This window comes from Ursus arctos, unplaced genomic scaffold (assembly GCF_023065955.2).
Source record: "Ursus arctos isolate Adak ecotype North America unplaced genomic scaffold, UrsArc2.0 scaffold_23, whole genome shotgun sequence".
In the NCBI taxonomy this organism is placed as follows: Eukaryota; Metazoa; Chordata; class Mammalia; order Carnivora; family Ursidae; genus Ursus; species Ursus arctos.
Genome location: NW_026622908.1, coordinates 26,320,099 through 26,338,873, shown reverse-complemented (window position 1 = coordinate 26,338,873; position 18,775 = coordinate 26,320,099). Strand labels below are relative to the sequence as shown.

General features: G+C 38.8%; 1 protein-coding gene across 12 annotated transcripts in view; it reads left to right on the top strand.

Annotated features, from left to right (window-relative positions):
• Window positions 1-18,775, top strand: part of LRRC4C (leucine rich repeat containing 4C) — a 1,128,307-nt gene that overhangs the window by 1,008,500 nt on the left and 101,032 nt on the right. For 8 of the 12 annotated variants that reach the window (XM_057317294.1, XM_057317292.1, XM_057317295.1 and 5 more), the window contains one exon: window positions 13,047-13,126. The exons of the other annotated variants lie outside the window; for them this stretch is intronic. The gene's annotated coding sequence lies outside the window, so the exon portion shown is untranslated. The remainder of the gene's footprint in view (window positions 1-13,046; window positions 13,127-18,775) is intronic. 12 annotated transcript variants of the gene reach the window in all.

Here is an 18,775-nt window from a genome sequence, read left to right as displayed (position 1 = left end):
CTGATATCTTTGTGTCTACTAAATTAAGATCCTGGCTGTAAAGATAAGAAATATTCTCCATCTGCAGTCGTGACTACTTCACCATTTCGTGTTTAGTAAGAGAAGCTATGATGAAGGGCTATTGTATCTTCCTGTGGTTGTGTAATTGATGGCTTGACTTGTAAGTTTCTTTTTTTGCTTATTCATTCACTGATTCATTCATGCATACATTCACGTAATTACTTAAGAGTGTCTGCTCTTTTCCAGGCATAGCTTTGTGCTGAGCATGTCAAGGTTTGCAGAGGCCAGGGTCCTATATTTGGATCATGTGTAGGGCAGTGAAGGAAGTCAAGGGAACTATGCCATGTGCTCTACCATGATGTTCTCTACCTAATTCCTTCCAAACACTTCTCACAACCCTGTAGAACTGTTATCATTAACTCCAGTTCCAGGGAATAGAAAATGGAGGCTTAGACATTAAGTAATTTGTTCAGTGTGACACTAATTATTGGTGGTGATCTTAGCTTTGAACTCACAATTATGTTACTCAAAAGCTGGGATTGTTCGCCCCCCCCACCATGAATCAGATTGTTTTCTACCCTAATTACAAATTTACCCTGCTCTCTAGATACCCAGATAGCTTTACTAACAATCCTCTATTGTTATTTCTAAGAGTTGGCTCTCCAGAAGTGTGAGTGGATCCAAGCCAATCCATCATAACTAAAACAATCATGCATCTCAGAGCTGAAGTCAACCAGTGGTAGTACTTGAAACTTAGATATTCAAGAATATTAGAATTATGCCTAAGGAATGAATAAATGGACTCTGAGGGAGAACTTTTAAGCTTTTCTAGAAGTAAAATATATGAGAGTCTGCTTGAGATTCTCTGATTCTCTCCCTCTACCCCTCCCTGCTGTGCACGAGCACTCTCTCAAATAAATAAATCTTTAAAAAAATGGGGCGCCTGAGTGGCTCAATTGGTTAAGTGTCTGCCTTCAGCTCAGGTCATGATCTCAGGGTCCTGGGATGAAGCCCCACATCAGACTCCCTGCTCAGCAGGTAGCCTATTTCTCCCTCTCCCATTCCCCCTGCTTGTTTGCATGTACTCTCTCTCTCTGTGTCAAATAAATAAAATCTTAAAAAAAAAAAAAAAAAAAAGAAATGAGTAGCAGATTGCTCAAACCTTCCTGTCAAGCCTTTCCATTCTGCTTACTCCCAATTCATGGCATTACTCTGCTTCATTCAGACCTTCAGTGTCTTTGTGCTCTTCTCTAACATCTATCAAAGTCAGCTTTCAAATCCTCATTTTAACTAAAGTGTGAACAACTAACATCATTGTACAGGTCTGATAGGACCAATCCTATAGTCCTTTCAGTAAGAGTTAGGATAACTTTTGATCTTTATGAAGATTTGTTCTTGAGAATTTGGGGCTTTGTTTCGGGGCTTTGTTTGGTAGTGTGGGGCTTTGCCAGTTTGGGGACTGGCAGCAGTGACACCATACTTGGTAGCACGACCATGTCCCAACTGTCACCTGTAAAGAGACAGGGAAGATCAGAAACGATTGGGCCCTGGAATTAAGCTAGCTCACTAGGTAGCTGTTTTCTCTATCTACCTTCGAGATTAGGTAAGGAGAGATGAATTCATTTCACAGTGTGATATTCTGCTTTGAAGGTTAGCACGAGGGGGAAAGTGCATGATTTATTGCTGTAGCAAATTATATAGTGGGAGTAACATCATTATAATGGAAAAAGTTCCTCAAAACAATACTGCCATGTGTTAATCACTTTATAGGTATTAACTCACTTAATTCTAAAAACAACATGGTCGAATAGCTCAATGTTTTCCCATTTTAAAGTTGAGAAATCTGAGACAGAAGATGGTTAAAGGACTCACACAAGGTCCCTCAGCTGAATTTGAACCTGAGGCAATGGGTAGCTATTGGACTTTAGTGCATCTTCAGGGTTAGGTTTTAATAATCCACAAATCAGTTTATTTTCATCACCTCCCTTACCAAGAACAAACCATGTTCACCCTAATGCTTTGAAGAGCAGAAGAACAGGGCAACAAAAGAAGTCATTTACTTTGCTCATCTAATTTGATCATCATGAGTGTTTGGGGGATAGTTACTCTTATTCTCATTTTATAGATAACATAACTGAGACGTACAGAGACTTACATGTTACTTATAACGTATCTTAGGTCCCTCAGCTGGAAATACCAAAGAAGCAAAACAAGATGTGTCTGATTCTACACCAGCTCTGCATACCAGCCTACCTTGTTGGTTGATGTTTAGTCAAAAACACCAAGTATGCAAGCAAACAAAGAGTTAGGAGATTGTTTTGGGTAGTGTTCTCGAATACCTCTGGTTTCCAATAATGCCATTATAAAACCAAACATATTCCAGAGAGTAAAATCTTTTACAGCTCCTATTGAATTTCCTAGTCCAGAAGTGGCCTTAGGTATTTGAACATAAAAGTATAGATTGAGAATCTAGGAGAATGATAAATTTGGAATTCAGTACCAATACTTTTGCAACCACAATAAAAATATTTAGGCATTGCTACTGTCTGCATAAGTGCCAAATAACATTTTATTCATTTGAGGATTAGGTGAAATCTCTCCTGATACAAAATTATTTTCTCTCCTGTCACAGACATTCCTAAAATTTCACCCAGACAGCATTAAAGTGTTTGTGCAAACACTTCATTTAGTAGCAAAGAGGCAGTTAAAGTCTGGGAGGATGAGTCTACAGTCTTCTATTTGTCAAAAAGAAAGTATTGATGTTTTTTGCAGTGATATGTCTATATGAAAGTGCTTTGACAAAATGTTATTTATGAGTAAACAAAAAAACATGCCATATATTTTAATATATGAATTACATAAAGATTTTGATTGCTTTACTTTCATTCCTCATATATTCTCTCCTGCAACAATATAGAAGTTTTCCATTTTGTGTATTAAAGGTCATAGGGGCAAGTAAAATTGATCCCAAGCCCACATTTATAAGGTGGGCCATTTTATCTTTGCCATCCTGTGGGTTTCAAACCATCTCTGCTCCGCACAGAAACCCTGAATGAAAGCAAAATGTAGTAAATATTTTCAGAAAGGGCTTTTTATTTTTTGTCTCCTCTTGGAAAGCTAAATCAATACTTGACCTTTTCACACCCCTATCAGAATAAAATGGACTCTTTCTGCACTGACTTGGAATTCTAAAGTGTGTGGTAAGATCCATTTGTCTTGAAAGCCATCTGTTCCTTGGGGTACTCTGTGAGTGTGTGTGTGTGTGTGTGTGTGTGTGTGTGTGCGTGTGTGTTGTACAAAATTGCTTGGTCGCTGGATGTGAATAATAATTTTATGGGTTGCATGATGCTTTCACTGTAACATTTCATTTGAGTCTTCTGATTCTGTGAAATACATAGGATGGATCGATGAATGGATGGATGGATAAACAGATGATAGATTCCTGATAGGTTGATAGATGATAGATAGATGATAGATAGATAGATAGGTAGATAGATAGATAGATAGATAGATAGATAGATAGATAGATAGATACAGACAGATGAAGATACAGAATCTAGTAGATTGACTATAAGTATCAATGATTCACTAAAGCTCAGTGAAGCTATGTTCATGTCTAGTTAAAAGACCGGACCATGGGGTGCCTGGGTGGCTCAGATGGTTAAGTGTCTTCCTTTGGCTCAGGTCATGATCTCCAGGTTCTGGGATGGAGCCCCATATTGGGCTCCCAGCTCAGAGGGGAGTCTGCTTCTCCCTCTCCCTCTCTCTTCCCCTGCTTGTGCTCTCTCTCTCTCTCTCTCTCAAGTGAATAAATAAAATCTTAAAAAAAAAAAAAAGGACCAAATGCCAAACAAACCTTCTAACACTAAACTTGAAAGGGGGCCTTCCAAGATGCATCCCAAAAATAGGGGCCCAGGTGAGCATGCGACCTCTGTTGTGTCACAGCACAAAAATGCTGCAGCAAGAATAGCGGAAAATGACATTTGTCAAAGCATTCTAAAGAGCAAAGTCTGTGTAACACAAGATGTAAGCTCTTTTAAATTAAAGTAACTTGGTGGCATCCAGGTTCTTTAAACTGAAACCAGATAAAAGGAGACCTATTGGTGTAAAATGAGGAGGTGAGAGTGCTTTTTCTTTGTTTCTTAGCTCAGGCATAGAAGCCCCTCCACCCCAGAATCAAACTCTTCTACCAATGGCACATTCTTTTGCATTGCAGTAATGTTTACTTCCCTTTCTGCATGCCCTTGGGGCTTGGGGCTGAGGCCAGTCCAGGGGGTGAGGAAGTGAGGACGTGGGAAATATCTTAGCTGGTAGGTTTGACTATGAATGTGGCTGCTCTTTGGAGGAGGCTTGGTTGCAAGAGGAACTGTTGTGTACCCTGTGGTGCCTGCTGTTTGCACCTGAGAAGAATCAGGGGGTGAATGTCGTTACACTTAAACTGAGTAGTTACATGACATCACACAATTTCCAATTGACTTGGTATTGAATCACTTCCTCTTTATAGGAGCAAGAATAATCACTGTCTCAGGGTCTGGTAACAAAAAGTAGAAACAATGTATCTAAAACCAAAGAGAGGCAACCAATAAAACGAGGCTACTGAAATTATGGTCTTGTACGATTTCTAGGAGATCGTGCATATGAGTGCCCAGCGACCTCCTTTCTGACTGCTCAGGAGGGGCTGGTCTTGTTTTTGCCTTTCTTTCTTGCAAAAATCACCAACTTGCCAGATGTGTGCACTGCTGTTGCTTATAGTTTACCAGTGAGAGTAACAGATACTCATTGATTTGATACTACAAGAAAAGATAAATCTATCTCACTTTTGGAACTTTAATTAAAAATGCATCTCAGAAAATAAAGGAAGACGTGCAGGGCCGGTTCACTTCTGAGGTGAGAGGAAGTCTTTCATCACAAACCGATATTAAGATCACAGTGGTTCTGCTTTTCAGGCCAAATAAATGGTTAACTAGTCTACAGAAATAAGAACGTCAGATGACTTTAAATTGTTCTGCACTAAATTGGGAGGAGATGAACATCTTATCAGGAAGAAAGGCAATACCATGGTGTCTGTGCTTCTTTATTGAATCAAGTCCGTCCAATTCTGAAATTTCAAAATAAGCATCACTTTTTCATGAATGGGTCTTTGATGGGGGGAGGGGGGCAGCCGTAGCAATTCACTGCGTATTTTAGTGAACAAAGCATGTTAAGGATGATGTATTTAGAGATATCAGATTACTTTTATCTCGTTTTCTGAATGTGGTTTCCAGGAAAGGTTATTATGTTTATGGGCGTATGCACACACATATGCAATATCGTTCATGTATAGAACTATATTTAACACGTAGATGCTTTCTTTTATTTCTTACACAGAGCCAGAAAAGTATTTTTTCTACTGTGACATCCAGTGGCTTTTGATCTCACTTTCCTTGAATCCAGAGTTTAATTTAGCAGTCATGTTTGTTTCGCTTTTGAACAAAGTGCGAATCTAGTGCGTTTTATAAAGCAGGATGTAGTTATTGGGAAATGAGAGTCGTTTCATTCCAGCCAACAGAGTTTAAGTAACCGTTTGCTATGGGCCTCGTACTCCCCGGTGTATAGGATGGAAGAAAGTACAGTCACTGCTCCTGTGGTTCCCCCAGCAGGGCTGTTAACTGGGGGCGATACTACCCTCCCTTCGGGGGAAACTTGACAATATCTACAGACGTACTTGGTTGTCACAGCTGAAGGGGAGAGGCTACAGGCCTCTCGGGGGTAGAGACCTGGAATCCTGCTAAACTGCCTGCAATTCACAGGACAACACAATTAAAAAATAATTCTATGGCCCCAAAAGTCAGTAGTGCTGAGATTGAAAAACCTGGTCTGTAGAGCGAGAAGTACGTAATGCACTGTGATAAGCACTATTTTAAGGACATGAGTAAAGTGTTGGGGAAAACTCAAGGAAAGAGAAATGGGGGTGAGGAGGTGTTAAAAAAAGCTTTGTGGAGGAGGTGACATAGGAAATCAGCCCAGAAGAAGCAGGAATGGTTTGTTTAGCTAGGGAAGGATGGAAAAGCAGAGAGCATTCTGGGAAGGGGTGCAAAGAGGAGGAAAGTATAGGAAATGAATCTTTCCACAAAGCTTTTACTGTACACAATTACCATGGAGGCAGACTTCGATTCATGGTTTTATACACATCAGGTTACTAACAGAACTCTGTGTAAGAGGGTATTTATTGTTATTTTATTTTGTTTTGTTTTGGGTTTTGTGTGTGTGTGTGTGTGTGTGTGTGTGTGTGTATTTAAGCTTCGTACATAAAGAGAAGAGACCTAAAATCATTTTCCACTGGTGGGGGGAAGCTTTCCAGGCCTCCTGGCTTCAGCTTTTCCACAGTATAGTCAGAATGTCTCTGGACTGACTGCTACTTCTTGCTATCTTGCAAACCTTTCTAGAACTGGAGCTCAGGGAAAAGGCTTTACATAGCTTAGAACCATTTCGGATTTAACATAGCCCTCATGTCTGGACAACCCAGAATATTAAGGCCTTCAATCTCTGACAGGAAAAGGGAAAAAAAAAAAAAAAGCGTCCAAATTGTAAGTCAGCGTTTCCTTAGTACCAATGGTACTGTGCAGTGACCCAGTGTGGACGCTGGAGTCCCAACTCAACAACTTACCCATCATGTGACTTTTGATAAGTGGTAATTTTTTTTTTTTTGCTTCCATAATCTCCTTTTGTAAATGAGTGTAATGTTTTCTATATCATAGGACTGTTTTGAAGACTGAATACCATGCATATATAGCCTGATATGGACTAGGCACTCAATATTAGTTCTTTTCACTTCCCACATTGTGGTCTGAAAACATGGGAATTTGGTTAAAGACCAGTCCTGTGTTTTGAGAGATACTATAAGCAAGATTCTCACCCTTCTGTTTGGCAGAGAAGACATTGCAAAAGATAGCTTTATAATAGGAAAATGCTAAATGCTGTGTGCAGATAATGAGGTTGTTTGAGATTCATTCAATTAACAAAATGAAAGGAGTGTGATGCACTCAGTAGGTGTACTGAAGATGTCTTCTGAAATGTTGATGCCGATGGCACACATGGTGATTAAAAAAAGGTCCATATTTAATTTAATAAAAAAAGAAAGAGAGAGAAGAGGAAGGAGTTATAGGATCAGTGGAGTAAGGTTGAAAGCAAGAAAGATAAGTTTAAATAAAAAATTTTTTTTCAGTCTCTTGAGTGATTAAAAGACAACCATAAACTCCACCTGGGGAAATCGTACCACTTTACCTCCTGCTGAGAAGTTGGTATTATTCTTTGCTTTTGTGTGTCAACATACTCAGTTTCCTATTAAGTCATGGCAGGAGGAGTCAACAAATTATTTTCTGTCTCCTATGTGTATAAATACTAAAAGAAATGCTATATTACATTTTATTTGTAATGCTTATATTTTAGTTTGAAATTTCATTGAATCGTGAATTTTATCATTAAAGAGTGATCTCCTTCAATAGTCTACAAAAGATGGAAATAAAAATATGAGACTTGTGCTTATAGCCTCTTATGTAAACAGTGATTTGATGTTCAAAGTAGAATTGTTAAAAAAAATCGGAAGATATGTTTGTTTCTTTTAGTTAATGTCTTTCCTCTGGTACGAATATTAGGGGTGAGGAAAACCCCTAATATTTGTTTCTGTTCATATTTCTCCCACTAATAGGAGATGAGATGACTTTCATCACAGTTAAGTTAGAAGAATGAATCTGTCATTTATGTCACCTCACGGAAACATCTAAATGAAATGCCAGTATTATCATTTTCCACATCCCTTAATCACCATGGAGATTAAGTACTAAATCAAAAGTCCCCAGAGTTAACCAAAAACAAAGTAATATTGAGTATTTGGTGTCCAGAAATGTATGGACCAATTCTATTCATTTCTTTTTCTTTTCCCATAGCAATTGATTATAAAAAGCGAAGAATTTCCTAATGTAACGATCCATGTCATGTATATGAGAATCTAACATAACTTAAGACTCCAAAAACACTTAAGTAGAATTGATGATAATAGTATGATAATCAAAATAGGTAAAATAATAACATCTATAAAAATAATGTCTATATTGAACACTAAATGCCAAGCACAGTGCTACCAGTGATATTTTGTTTAATATCAAAAACAACCCTCTAAAGATAGAGCATTATTATCCGTATTCTACAAATGAGGAAAATAATCCTTAGAATAAATTAGTAATATGACTGAACTCATGCAGCCAGAGAAGGTGACAAGACAAAATCAATTTGAGTGTTCAACAAATCTGCAGTTTTAAGTAATGAAATAGGTAGAAATGAGATGGAATGGAATAAAGTAGGATAGGATGGCAGGGGGTGGGATGGGATAGGATAGAACAGAAAAGTTAGAGTGTACCACATGTTGCAAGGTTTGATTGCTGAAACTTTGTTTTCAGTTTTGAGAGTGAGGGAGAAAAAGAGAGGGAGAGAGAGAGAGAAAGTGAGATGTTGCACTGTACAGTGGATTTCTTACGGGGAGATACAATACCAAAACTAAACATTTTGGAGAAGCAGCACTCGAGAATGCTTGGCTTCCCTCCAACCCCCATGTTGCCATTACACAATCCAAACAAAATCATTTTCTTATTTTGTTCCTGGCTGACTCTTGTAATATTTAAAGATCTGAAAGAATGACTCTTTTGCAACATTTCAGCCAATTGCATTGGATTCTGGAGACATAGACTGAATAATAGATTGACACTGTAATCCAAAATGGCACAGCTAATTAGTGGCATATTTGGGAGTAGAATGTGGGTATCTTATTACTATTAGATGTTGTGCTTTGCATTCTGTTTTTTTTTTTTCTTTCTTTCTTCTCCTAGGCGTTGAGGATTAAATGAATAAAGCATCAGAAATAACAAGTTGTAGGCTGTCAACTCCTACTCATTGACTAGTATATCTGTAACACATGGGGGCCTCTCTTGCAATGAAATTACAACAGTGACTATTTATTAACTGCTTCTTTAGCAGAACATTGTGTTTAGGTATAAGCTATGCATTTATTGTCTTGAGCTTCTAGTATAGATGAGAAAAAAAGATACTCATTTATAAATAAGGTAGTGACATATGTAAATAATAGGTTAAAAAAATTAAGAGGTTTTTCAAGTGAAACGTATAGACCATTACATTGTTCAGAGGACGGAGAGGGCACTTTGACTTGGGTGAAAATTAAGTCAAGGAATTGTGGAAAAGGCAGAATTGAGTCTTCTCAGAGCCTTAGGTGGTATCAGGATATGCCAAGATTGGTGAAGATCTGGTCAATTCTGAAATTCCTGAGTTAATAGGTGAAAAATCAGGATCGCCACAAACAAAGCAGCTGAAGAATGAACTGCTCAACTGCTAAATGACTCTTTAGGGGCCTGTTGATATTATAATATAATTTTGTGCTAGTTGTTCATGAGCTATTAATTGGAAAAAGAAGTCTATTTATGTGGTTATCCCAATCAGAGCGTGTCAAGAAATCCAGGTGCAATGGAATATGCCAATGTTTCTAGTACAATGTACATAGTAATAAATGCTTCAAGGTCAAATTCTACCTCTTCTTTGAAGCCCACTCAGATTCTTAAAGTCAGTCCACGCTTAACTTTTTCTCTCTAACATACAAATTGCTACATTACACCCAGTGCGTAAATACTGTCCTGATGTTGTAAAACAAATGTCTTGTTTGTACATCTCAGCTTCTTAGATTATAAACTTTTAGCTGGTGTTGAATTTTTCTAATCACGTTCCTAGTTCTTTGTACACACTACATGATGAAAACAGATTTGATGATTGGTTAACAGAGGGTGTTCTTTTGTATATAGCTTAGGAAATCACAAAATTAACTGCTCAAATTCTCTTGCTTTTTTATGGTGTTAACTACATGTTACCAATTATTACAACTGTATGCTTGGTACATCCCCATCCATTCTTTAAAAGCTTGTGACAGGTAACAACTCTTATACTTACCTCGGCGTACTACGCCAAATGTAGTGCCTGCACATTGTGGGTATTAAGTGAATAATTGCCAAATGGAAACTGAATGAATTTCAGAAATAATAAGCATGATAAATATAGGAAGCCTACCACAGAACGAGCACAAGGAAAGCTCTCAATAAACATGAAAGGAATGAATGAACGAGTCACTGATTCTAAGTTTTGCCACTGGCTAGTTGTGAAACACGATCAAATCATTTTTTTCATCAATAATATAAGGTGTTTGGATATGAAGCCTGGTTTTCTAATTACTTTTCAGACTCTGGGAAGGTACTTCAGCACTTCTGTGAAAAATGAAGTATTTTCTTAGCCAATGATATGCATTTAAAGGGCCTTAGTTTATGGTGGGCCTAAGATACTGTTTTAAAGCAAAGAGCCCCACTACTAAAATGGCTTGAACAATATTGGTGTAAATTACAGCGTGGGAATTTGCCTTTTTAAAACCAGTTCGGATGCATGCAATTTGAAAGTCCATCTTGCTGCCTGCTATTCCAGAAGGCACAGTCACATGAATTTGACATTAATTTCGTAGGAACGTTGGAGACAACGTTAATAAATTTCCAAGGCGTATAGCAGTTCTTTCACTACACAAAGAGAGAAATGTATGTTCATTTGTCATCCATACAGCAAGCATCAAAGAATAATAATTTTTAACAGATTGGAATAAAATATTTCATTTTTTAGTCTTTTCCTCACCCCATATTCTCTTTTTAATTGAAGAGAGAAACATGCTGAAGACATTTTATTGAGTTGCTTCTTTGGTGAACTCTTGGGTTGTTTGGGTATTTTTCCATCTCCCTGGGTAATTTACATTGGCAGGTTGGCAGGTAAAATCTAGTTGCTTCAATTGATCTATTGGAATGTAAGAATGACTATTGATTGGCACTTATTGTGCTATAAAATCAAGATTCTGAGCCTGAGAAATTCTGTGGCTTAGTAATAATCACAATAATAATGGTAGTAAATAATAGTAGTTAACAATAACTAAGAGCTTTATTTAATTTTATTTGTTGTTTCCTAAGCACCACGCTAAATCATTTACATGTACAATAATGTATTCTCTGTGACAATCCTGTGTGATAGGTTCCATTATTACAGGAGAGGCAATTGAGCACTTTTCCCAAAGTTAAGACTTAGTATGTGGTAAGTCATGATTCAGTGATCTTACGGTCTACTAGAAATGAGAGCAAAAGGACACACATAGATTCCACACAAGGTAGAACAGAATGAGTTCTGTAGGAGAGACATGTACAAAATGTCATTCTCTAAGGTGATTCATCTATGTTTTGATTCATCCGTTTATTTGTACAGCTATACTCTTGATGTTCATACACTCTCGATGTACTTTTATCCAGAATTCTAGGGTTGGTGGATTCCATTGCCAGGATCCTTCTCTAGAGAGCTGGTCACAGAGCCCTCTTGCTGGGTACTTCTGGGATAAACACACTCCCTATGGGCAAGTGTCTCTGCTGCTCAGTTTGTGTGGATAGGAGTTGAGCCAAAGTTGGTTTCCCTCCACCTTCCAATCTTGGTTTTGCTCAGTATAGCCAATTACTAGTTTATGATCATTCTTTTTCAACAAGCTAATCCTTGTTGGAGGCCCCGGTTTGGCTCCCTCCCCTCTCCGCATGTCTTTTTTTCAGGGTTAACATTGCTGTATTTCTGTAAGGTTCGAACTTTGTAATCATGTAATGTGTTTGGGGAGAGTGCACAGCACATAATAAGCGATATATAAGTAATAGATGAAAATAATGATACTAATAAGAACATAATTGTTATTTTTTGGATAAGGCATATAGAATTCTTATTCTCCTGGTTGACCACATTTTGTATAGAATGAGTTAGATATAGGTACCAGCTTTCCTTAAATACGCTTCCGCCAATAGGACGTAGTGCTTCAGGTTCACTTGTGTATATCATTAAAATGAGCCCAGTAAATTAAACTCTGGTTTAATGATTGACTTCATTGGTAGGGATATTGGCAGTGCCCATCTTTGCATACATAACATCTGGGTTCTGACCTGTGGAGTCCTTATTTTTAAATACCCTTTTAAAAACCTAAACCATCGCCTGACTTTGTGATTGCTCATTAGGAAATAGTAATATTGAAAAGAAGAAAAAGGGATGGGTGGAAAATCACCTAAAAAAATAAAGAGAAGCCATTTCAGAGATACACCTCTATGTAAGAGTGAGGAAGGAAGGTACATACGTGTAGCTAAAGCGTGACCAGTGATAAAGCGGGTCCTCCAGCCAAAGGTTTAATCCACTTTTTAAAAATAAGCATACCAACTCTTTGTTTATTAATGGAATAAAATTGTCATAAAATGAGGGGCACCTGGGTGGCTCAGTCAGTAGAACCCATGACTCTTGATCTCAGGGTTATGAGTTCGAGCCCCACGTTGGGTGTCGAGATTCCTTCAGAATAAAATCTTTAACAAATTGCAATAAAATGAAAAGGTTTCGCTACAGACCAAAACCAGACAGCTGATTAAAAAATGCCAAAATGTGCAGCTCCTTAGAGCCTGGAGTCCCTTTGAAGATCGCTTTTGAATGACTTGTCCAGACGGGGAGTCTTCCAGGAGGAAATGCATCTTAGTCTAGGGTTAGGTCAAGGGCTGGACTCCCAGGACTCCCTTGAACCTTGAGGAGAAATCTCTGAGGCAGATCCCAGACAGAGGAAGTCACTAGATCCTCAGAAGGGGAGGACTAGATATTCCATTACTCTGGATGGATTTTCAGTTTCAGCACTTCTCTGGTAAAGGACATGCCCAAAGCTGTCCTCTCCTGGATTGCCCGTTGGTGGTAGGGAGCAGCACCCCGTGCGGTTCTGAAGTCCCAACTTGAGATATGATGTCAACAAACTGGCACACCTGGAGTCCCCAGTGCCATTTAAATATCTTTTCGTTGTCTTGTATGTTGTTTTTGGAGGGGGGGGGCTACCCTAGGATGTGGCTCTTAGTCTTGTGGAATAATGGCATTTTCCGGCTATTCTGGAATCTTATGTCATCTAGTACAATCACCTCATTTTGCAGATCAGGAACTGAAACCGAGAGAGAGGGGAGTTGCCCAGAGTTACTCAGCTAGTCAGTGACAGACAACAGTGGAACTTGGGGTAAGTCGTGTGGCCTCTTTGGGCTTCTCTTTGTGAATTGATACATTGGAAATGAATGCTAGGTTTACATGAGCTCTCTAAAATTCCTTCATATTCTAACATTCTAGATATGTGATGTTTAATTTTAGACTTCCGACTTCCAGTGTGATTTCCATTTTGTAATAATCAAGAGGCTCTTGTAAAAAGGATGATAAATACATGCCTAAATGACAGTGTTCAAGCATTTTGATGAAGGCTAACATCTAGTTAATAATTTTGCATTATGTACAGATATTTACCTTGTATATGGCATAGATTTGGATTAAAGATTTTGAAAATGCACCTGGTTTTGAATATGGTTGATAATTTACTGTTTTACATCCTAACACTACAAACAACTTCTTAATGAAACTATAGTAAATGTTTCTTTATTGCTACTGCCTTAGGTTGTTTTACTTATTGCTGGAAAGTTCAGGTCACATGAATGAATAAGGTTGCTTGGATATATAGGATAGAAATGCCCAAATCGGTTTGGGTTCATTGCAAACTCCATTGCTTGTAAGCAAGGATTGTTTTTTTTTTTTTTCTCTCATTTCTTCAGCAGGCATTGTTTCAACAAACTGACAGCAAATACATTATGTATGGCAGCTATAAAAGCTTTCATCCAGAGTGTGCGTGTTTAGTGTCTCTGTGTAGGATAAGCTGAGTTATGGGAGGGGCAAGGGCAAAAGGTCAGGAGTAAGACCCACCTGTGGTTTCAAGTCCTTGGCTCCACTGACTTTGGCTGGGCGTTGTGGGGATAATAGGAGGCGCAAGGAACTTAGCCTCTTTTTTTGTCTGTTTCCCTTAAGCTCATCAGATACAAGTCTTTCCAAACTCTGTGAGCTACTTTAAATATCCATTTCCCCTCTTAAAGATATGGATTCAATTGTGTTTTTTTTAAAGTACAGTTTGTAACATAGAGAATTCTGAGAGTAGAGAATTCATTGGTTACAGAGGAAGCATCTTTACACCATGGGCATGCAAATTCTCAGACATTTATTACCTAGATGACATTTGACAAATTATGCATAATGGTGTTTACAGAGATAACAGAGGGAAGCAATGGAATAATGTATATGAAAGAAATGTGCACAATGGAAAGCATGATAACAATCCTTGTGGGTTTTTTTTTTAATACTGCATTTTAAAGGAAACAGAAAGGTATATAGAAAAGAGTGAGGGGTAGAGAAGGAGAGGCTCTGAGAAGCAAATATTTTACTTTTACAATGAAATCATGGCTTAGAGCAAAGAGCCGACTAGGATGCAAGTGAAATATTGCTGCTAGAATATCAGATGTCCATGCTTCTTAAAATATTATGTACATTGGAGTCACTTGGGGATATTGTTAAAATACAAACACTGATTCATTAGATCTGGGGTGAGGTCTGAGAGTCCGCATTCCTAAAAAGCTTCCAGGCAATGCTGACGCTGCTGGTCTCCAGCACACTGAGTAGCACAGTCCTATGCTATCAGATTAACAGGTGTAACCAAAAATCAACTAAGTATTTTACTAGGAAAGAAATTAAACTTTTTACATATTTTGGGGAGATTCATATATCAAGGGAATACCCTCCAACCTGGCTAATGACCCTCCTCCTTGCCCCACAATAAAAGAGCTTTCTGTACTTTCTGGTTTTATTATTAAGTGTTGAGAAAGCATTCTGCTACTACTGGTTAGGGTTTCTGGCTGAAAGAGTGTAACAAGATAGGGGTTTACAGACAGAACGATTAGGAGTAAGTACCGTCTAGAGAACCAATACGTTGTGAAGGCAGTTGAGTAGCTTCTGGTTCCTTTACCAGGTCTTATCTAGTAGAGGTCATTGAATTGTACCATAAGAATTTTGGATATGTGATTGGTTATCTTAAATCTCCCTTTTTTTGCCTTGGCACATTGCATATTTACATTGTCTTTTATCTCTCATTTCCCTAACAAAAGTATGAACAGGGAGAAAACATGTGACATGTTTCCCATTTTTATATTTCAAATTCAATTCAACACACATTTGCAGAGTAGTGAGTTGCACAGTGGTGGACTAGGCCCTGGGAGGGGCAGAAGAATCAGGAAAATAGTCCCAGGTATTCTCAGTTTGTGTTTAGAGGATACAGACATAATAAATAACCAAATACAAGGCAGTTAGAATTTTAAAAACATACCAGATCTGAAAAGAATACGATGAAATCTGAAAGGAATAGACAACAGTTCTGCTGGGGAGGGAATTAGACATTGCAAAGGAAGAAGAATTTGGAACATTGTCATTTGCACATAGAGGACAGAAATCAGCTTGAGGCAAAATCTTTGTCATATTGTGGTTGTATAAATGGAGAGCAAAAGCAGAGACAAGAGGTCAGTGTAATTCAACTAACACAGTGCTGAAATTAAAATATCCTCCTTTCGAATTCAGGCTAAAGGCTAGAGGTTATGTGGGATTGTTGGAGGTAAGCGAGGCCAGATTGGGTAGTGTTTTAGCTGCTGCTTCTCTCAAACTTTGGTTTTTTTTCCCCCTATTGGGCCTAATTCCCTAGACTCTGCAGGAGAAGAAATCACCTTTTATATAAACACCTCTCCTTGGCAATTGGAACACAGCACTTTAGAAGATAATGAATCAGGGATGGGAGAGAGAGAAATGATTCCAAATTGCCTTAAAAATATACTCCCATAATACTCCCAATATACTCCCATAACTCATTGACTCATTAGGTGCTTCTTTACAACTCGGACACTCAGATGTGATAATGATGCTCATTTCTCGAACTTCCTGCGAATTTAAATTTCTTTCCAAATGAATTTTTGCCCTGATAGTTACTTTGGAGTTGTGGTTGATAATAAAGGCGGAGGCTTTCATATCTCTTTCTTAGATATGCTGGTGCATAGCCATTAAAAAAAAAAATGACTCTGCAACCCTTCCCTGAATCCTAATTGCCCTGGCTGATGCCACTGTCTGTGTAGAATGGGCTGGAATGTTATCTGGGATCGCTGTAGTCAATGCAGTCTGAGAATCCAGTGTAGATAAAGGGAGAATAACCAAAGAACGTGAACCATTATCAAATCTGAGGGCAAGTTTGGGGCCGTAGTCAGGAGGTGAAATAAATTCATAACTCAAAGGTAATCAACAACATATCAGGAAACAGTGTGGACCAGTCCCCACTTGAGGAATTACACTGTGAGGTGTCTGTTCTTCCTGGATATTGACTTATTGGCTGAGACCGGCTTACAGGCACAGGAAAGTTTTCGAAAATGCCATTCCCTCTTCTTTATTACCCACCCTTGCAAGATCTTGCACAGGTGAACATGAAGCTTCTGTTACTATACAAACTTCAGGATCTTTTGCATCTCAGTGAGCAAAGTGATGTACCCCCGTGTTGAATTTGTTTTAAATTTATCTGAATTAATTAAAATCTAGGAAACTATAGACAACAGTGACTTGATGAGACTCTAATTTTTTTTTTTTTTTAAACTCCATTTAGCTGTGGCTGCTCACAGGTCATGGCATCCTTCGTCATTCCTTCTGTCATTGCTTATTCATCTTTAATGCCCATGCTCTCCTGCTCAGGCTCCAACTTTGGTGGTGTGGGATAGCATTGTTTGATTCTTGCAGAACGCTGTCAATTCCAAATTCCCGGTAATAAGCAAACTACAAGGGCATGTATATTTCATACTGAGAAGTGTTTTGAGAATCATCTAGCGTTCATCCCCTTTGCTTTTCAGTTTAAACAAACAAAAAGACATTGAAGGAAATGTGGGGGAGGGCTAAGGAGAGGGAGGTGAGATCAAGAGAAAGGGAATGAGGAAATGAAACCAGCATTCATTACGTGCTAAGATACAGCAAACTCATTGCTAGGTTCTTTGTATATATCGTGCTCCTTAAGTCTTGCCATGACCTTGCGTTAAGGTCATCAGTGGGCCCACTTTATCAGAGGGCAAATAGAGAGTAAGAGAAATTCTAAATAGAGGTCACAGTCATGCAGGTGCTCTCAGCAGAGCTAAGGTGAGAACCTGGATCTCTCATGCTTTCTAGAAGCAAGCTGGCAATTGGTGGTAGCTACAATGAAAGTGTCACCCTTTCTTTGTCACAGAATAGCTTAAATGATGGCACGATATGCCTTTTAGATAAAAGGCAGAAATGGGGTGAGGCAAAATTACAGATCCAATCCCTTCCAACCAAATTACTCTCTTCATTCATTTTGAACCTATCATATATGGGCTCCTTTATGGTGGTAATAATCTTTTTACATGAACATGGTCTGTCTGTTCCTTAGTCAGCAATGTGCAATCATGCTGGGTAGTCCCCCGAGCTGGATAGCAGTTGATATATAGTTTGTACATGCTTAATATGCAGAAATTGATTTTTTAAATAAATCAAGATGACTTTTCTTTCCCTTCATAAGCCATATCTAGACTTAGGTGTTTCTACTAATTGGTGATCTCAGCCCTGCCCGTTGATTCTTAAAGGAGCTCCACAGTAAAGCACTTAGTACATACTAGAAACTGTGTTGGGAGCTGTAGTAGTCAGAATTGTCCAAACTCTGCTGTGATAACAGATCAACTCTGAAATCTCAGTGGATTAACACAACCCAAGTTTATTATTTGCGCATGCTAAGCTACTGTAGGCCTCGTTCTCTGGGGCAGCTCCTTCAAGTGATGTGTGAGGGGGTCAGTCGGCCTCTATCTTATGGCTTTGCCTTCTGAACATGTGGCTTCTCGCTTGCTATCACAGGGAGGAGAGAGCTGAAGTAACTCAGGGCCTTCCTTTGCCTTCCCCAGGAGTGACACACTTATATTCTATTTATAAACCATTTGTCAGAAGTCACCTGGCCCCACCCAACTATGAGGGTGGAGGTGGTGAGGGAGCTGGGAAGTGGGATCTTTTCTAAGTCTATGAAAGAAAGAATTCACAGATACTTGTGAGTACTGTTGATGTATCACAAGTTCTGGAAGAATAAAGGACATTCTTTTTTAAAGATTTATTTATTTATTTTAGAAAGAGCACCTGAGAACAGGGGAAGGAGCAGAGGGAGGGAGAGGATCTCAAGCAGACTCTGCTGAGCACAGAGCCCATTGGCGGGGCTGGATCCCAGGACCCTGAGATCATGACCTGAGCTGAAACCAAGAGTTGGTCACTTAACCCACTGAGCCACCCAGGTGTCCCCTGCTATTATTATCGAAGACCTATTGTTATTGAAGACCCGTCATGTACTAGGCACTGTCTAATGAAAAACAGGTCACTTAATGGCCTGAGCCACCCAGGTGTCCCACAAAGAACATTTTTAAAGTTATCGCCTTCTATGAAAGCTATGCAGACATATGAAGAAAACAATAATTCCAGGGCGCTACGGAGGGCTGTATTACAATTTTGCAGGGCCTAGCGCTGCTTAAGCTAGCAGCTGCTGTTGTCTTCAGAGCATTCCTTTCTTATCCATCTGAAATAATTGACTTAAGATGTAAAAATTCCTTGTGTTGTGTGTGTGTGTGTGTGTGTTCGTGCTTTCTGCTTTGTTTTCTTAAACAGGGGTCAAAATATGTTTAGAAATTAAGCCTGGGTCTTCGAACTTCTTTTCTGGAACTCTTGGCCTTGTGACAGCTGTCATTCCACAGAGTGAAGGGGATTTTCCCTGCTCACTGTGCGTCGT